We start from the raw sequence: 5,401 nt of genomic DNA on the forward strand, positions 1-5,401 counted from the left end.
CATTCTTACTTCACCATCCAACACCTGCCACGCCGTCGACATCACGCTTTCGCGTGACCTTTCTCATCACTTCAGAAACATCAACCCATTGGTGTCCTGCTGTCAACCTTGTACTACCTACGTCGTCTCAATAACATTATTCCATCTCCATCCTTCTAGCGTATTCATGCTATCGTCATTTAATCGTGATTATGACGTCATTGCCGCGCCATCGCCATCGTTGCGTTGTAGTCAAAGAGTTACTTCATGCACCCGTTGTCGTATCCTTCTCGTCATTCCGCAGTGTTTGTGCCATGACCGTTACTCAGGCTTCGTAATCTGATTATCGACACGTCATTGTCATCACGCCACTGTCATCATGCACCAGTCATCATCCGCGTCGTCCCACTGTTCTCGTTATACTATCGTCATTACTGAAGAATTGTCTCGTTGTCGTCAGTCCGTCGTCTTCATACTGCCTTTGCCGTTCCATCGAACTCATCCCGCCTTCGTCCTTCCATCGCCGGTACTGCGTAGTCGTCGTACGATCGTTGTCACTCATTCATATTCACTAGCGGCTTTGGCAAACGAGGGCCACAGCAATGTGGTTTTATACCGGAGACAACATATATCCTATAAAGACGAAGCAGGAAACGCTCAGAGTGGCCCATTACAGGTGTTTAATAAACGTGACTTAAGAGATACGGTGTATCGCTACATTGCTTCAGTGCTAATCGCATTACCATCTAAAGCCATCGTAATATTTTGTTTCCTATCCGACGTGCACCGCTTTCAATGCGATTAGCATTCTTTGCATCCATCCATTCAGCCTTCTAGGATTGTCGTCATTCTAGCTTTGCAATCCAACGCACGTCGTTCCGTCGCCGTCACGCCATCGTCGCCATATCATTGTCGTCATGCACGCTTCGAGATACAGACATCTTCATACACTCGCCTCCATCGCATTATTGAACTCTGTCATGCCATCGCCGTCCCTGCGTCGTCTCAAGACATCGTCATGTATTTGTTGTCACACCATCGTCGTGATGCCGTCGCGGTTATTGCATTGTCTTTATTCTAACTGAGTCATCCAACTATTGTCACGCCGTCGTCGTCAACCTGTCGTCGTCACACATTCGTTGTCATGCCATTGTTCTCATCGCATCGTCATCGCGCTGGCATTTTACCATCGTCATCACTTCAGCAACTTCAGCCTATTGTCGACATACGGTCTCCGTCGACTCATTGACGTTACCTCATCTTTTTCATGTTATCCTAATCATGCTGTCGTCTTTCAATCGTGATTACGTGTTGTCATGTCGTTGTCGCCATTTCAGTCGTGGTGAGACAGCCGCGGTCATGCATCAGTTGTCATATCATCGTCGTCATTCTCGTTTTCTCATCCGCTTCTCGTCATAGCGTGGTTGTCGCATCGTCGCTGTCATACAGTTGGTCATCACCCCTGTGTCATTACGTCGCCATCGTCACCCTATCGCTGTCACACCATCTCTATGATTCATAAATAGTCATCTGATATTCATCATCTCGATGGGTTTATATCAACTTTATCGTATCATCGACTTCTATATATTTATTTATTTATTTATTTCAAATACTTTCTTGACCCGAAGGCATTACAGAAACGAGTAGTAAGCACAAAAAATTAGTACACAACTATACAATAAGAGGTTTTAAAAAGTGGCCGAAAATACAGTAGTTTCGAAATTGTCACTGTCATTAAAGGCAGCGATGGAGGGAGGAAGCACGTTCCTGTCGGCACTGGTCTTGGGAAGAAAATAAAAGTGGGATAAAATGTATGAAGGGCAAGCAATAAGATGAAACTTTAATAGTACGTTATGGTGATACATTTTGTGGAAAACGCACAGTCTGGAACATTTACGGCACAACGAATGTCTAATAAGGTAAGTGTGTTTTTCATGAAAGTAATGCTGATACAACGGGAATAGTTAGATAAGATGAAACGTGCTGTGCGATTTTGGATGGATTCTAGTGTGTTTATGTGTGCGATCTTATAGGAATTCTATAATGTGGATGCATATTCTAGCTGTGGCCGTAATAATGTTTTGTATAGGGTTAGCTTTTTCGTCGGAGGCGCAGTAAAAAAATTTCGACGCAAATATCCAAGGACCCTGTTAGCGTTACTAGTGACGTGTTTGATATGCGTATGCCATGATAAGTTACGTGAAATATGAACACCTAAGTATTTGTATCAGTTGACGCATTCAAGAGAAGAGTCGTGAAGCAAGTATGTATGTTGTCAGTGTTGTTTCTGCGACGCGATACATGCATTCTTTTACATTTATTAACGTTTAGTCGCATGAACCACTTATCGCACCAGTAGGATATGCTTGTAAGATCGTCTTGAAGCTTATCAGAATCAGTGAGGCTAGTTATTTTGCGACAAATGACGCAGTCATCTGCGAAAAGCCTGATAGTTGAATTGGAAATGCATTTAGGAAGTTCGTAATTTAAATCAGGAAGACGAGCGGTCATAGTAGCCATCCCTGGGGTACACCCGATGTTAAGGAAAGGTCAGAGGATGAACAATCCTTAGCGGAAACGTATCGGGTTCGATTAGATAGAAAGCTTTTATTCCTGTTCAGCACATCAGGGTCACTGTTAAGCATGCAAAATTTAAAAATGAAGAGATCATCTGAAACAGTGTCGAAAGCTGTCGCACAGTCCAAGAACATGCAGTCTACATCGAAGCCCATGTCATCGTGGGTAAAGAGGTCATTAGTAAAACATATAAGTTGTGTGTCGCATCAAAATGCTTCCCTAAACCATGTTCCTCAGCCGAAAAGAAGTAATTGCACTCAAGGAAATTGGTGAGATGAGAATGTATAATATGCTCCAATATTTCACATAGTATATTTGTGAGTGATATAGGACGATATTTATCTGGAGAATGAGTCTTGCCTGATTTTGGACTGGAACAAGCTTGCCAACCCTCCAATTGCTTGGAAGTACCGAGGAACCTAGAGACTGGGAAAAGAGCATTGAAAGCCTTATGGAAGAATGTGGCTCTGAAAAACTTTCAACTTTTTACAACTGATTGAATCTTCTCCTGATGAAGAAGATATTTACAGGTTTTCAATCAACTTTGTATGACGACCCAATCTATAGTAATTGAATTCATTGGTAAATAAGAGCAATTAGCTACATACGGTAGAGGAGTCGGAGCACACTTGTGGAAAACGGAAGTAAATACATAATTTAAAACGGAACAGCACTGGTTTGGACGGATCACGATATTGTCAGAACGGGCTAATCTGATTACTCTGCGTTCTTTGCCACCGACAACATTCCAGAAATATTCCAGACGGCATCGCCATTCCATCATTGTCACTGCGTCAGCGTCATACAATCGTCGTCGTGCCGCCCTGCTAATAGGAGACCTTCGCAAGCGAGTGACGTAACAAAGTGAGCAGATACTCAAAAATCATGGGCCATTCCACTCGGTGAAGGTGGATGACCAGCGAAACTGTTTAGAATAGTACACAGAGGTGACAAAGGATACTGAACATAGGTACGGAGTCATTTACCGCGATTTTTATATACATTTGCTTGGACAACGAGACCACCGCCCCAAGGAGACAGATGAAACTAGACATGCGTGACATTTGGAAGGGACTACCCGCGTGAGTGCGGAAGGAATGCAGTTACGCGAGTGCTTGGAACGCCGACAAAGAAAGGGCGGTGCGAACGCAGACATGGCCGACGCGGATCAAAGTGCAGTATCTGTTATTATCACCTTAACATCTGGCACGAGTTGTATTTGGACCCATGATATTAAAGTTATTTTTGGAAGTTGGCGGAGTGCTTGAAGCAAGCTTCATCTTTGCGGCGGATCGGCCTGGTATTACGCTATCTTCGGAATAGGCCCACGGTTTTTGGTTTACGGACGCCGATCCGTTGGAAACTAGCCCTATACAGCTTCACTTTAATCACAGAATTGAAGCAAAGGAAGTCTACATCAATAAGAACCACTGCATCATCATCATCATCAGCCTGGCTACGCCCACCGCGGGGCAAAGGCATCTCCCATACTTCTCCAACTACCCCGTTACGTGCTAATTGTGGCCATGTTGTCCCTGCAAACTTAGTCTCATCCGCCCACCTAGCTTCCTGCCGCCCCCTGCTACGCTTCCCTTCTCTTGGAATCCAGTCCGTAACCCTTAATGACCATCGGTTATCTTCCCTCCTCACTACATGTCCCGCCCATGCCCATTTCTTTTTCTTGATTTCAACTAAGATGTCATTACCTCGCGTTTGTGCCCTCACTCAATCTGCTCTTTTCTTATCCCTTAACGTTACACCCATCATTGTTCTTTCCATAGCTCGTTGCGTCGTCCTCGATTTAAGTAGAACCATTTTCGTAAGCCTCCAGGCGGGCACTTTCAGCAACCCCTACCACTTACACCGCCTGTGGCCCGCGTTGCACCCGTCGCCCGACGGGTGCAACTGCCCCCGACTGCCCGTGGTTCGAGCACGAACGGGCCGATAAGGCCCATGTGCTTTGGGAATGCCAACGCCATGAGAAGGACCAAGAGGAAGGGGGAAGACAACAGCAGGACCCTCTGAAGCGGGGTGCCTCGCTGAGAGATGGCAAGCCGTCCTCCTCAGCGAGAAGGCAACCGAAGACCAGGAGTGGGCCGTCCAGCAGGCCAGGGCTATTGCCGAGGATCTTGGAAGATTTTCCTCGGGTGATGGACCCCTGGGAGACTAGCCCCGGACACCAACAGAAATAACCGTTGGACAAATAAAGTTTATTCTTATCATATCCTATGTATAGAATGCATATTTATATCAAGAAGGCTAGGTGACTCTGTCACCGTCCTGTTTCAATTGGAGCCAACGAAAATGGGGCGCCTATGGAGCCGCTCCTCCAGCTTACGCTGCCACTGTGCTGCGTCTGCCGCGCAGGCCTGTGACCTTTTTTTGTTGTGCTCGCGAGTTGCAAGCGCGCCAAAGACTGCACTAGATAGAGCAGAAATGCACAGACCAAATCCCAGAAATTTCCGTTAATGAAACGTACGATGTATCTCCTTTGTAAATTTAGTTTAACTGATTTAATGTATGAACACAATCTGCCTTCTTTATATTAGTTTCAAAGCAGCGAACTTGTTACATTAGAGCATCTGTGACGCGCGGCCGTGAGGAGACATGACAAGTGCCGCTTTTTGCAATTTTTATTCCTGCAATATGCTGCTATGAAATCATATATCTGTCATATAACTGTCATATATCTGTAGTAAGACAAAGGTCATATTCTGATTGCACATGTTGCTGCTCTTCTGAAGGTGCGATTAGAGCATCATGACGTTCGTATAAAAATGCAACAGAGATAAATTACAGATACAAACTACAGTATACATTAGCATTATTTGATCTTGTTAAC

General features: G+C 45.0%; 1 pseudogene; it reads left to right on the forward strand.

The window, feature by feature from the left end:
- Positions 1 to 3,713: 3,713 nt before the first annotated feature.
- On the forward strand, positions 3,714 to 3,893 carry LOC126519826 (U2 spliceosomal RNA; annotated as a pseudogene).
- The last annotated feature ends 1,508 nt before the right edge of the window (positions 3,894 to 5,401 follow it).

This window comes from Dermacentor andersoni, chromosome 11, assembly GCF_023375885.2.
Source record: "Dermacentor andersoni chromosome 11, qqDerAnde1_hic_scaffold, whole genome shotgun sequence".
Lineage (NCBI taxonomy): Eukaryota > Metazoa > Arthropoda > Arachnida > Ixodida > Ixodidae > Dermacentor > Dermacentor andersoni.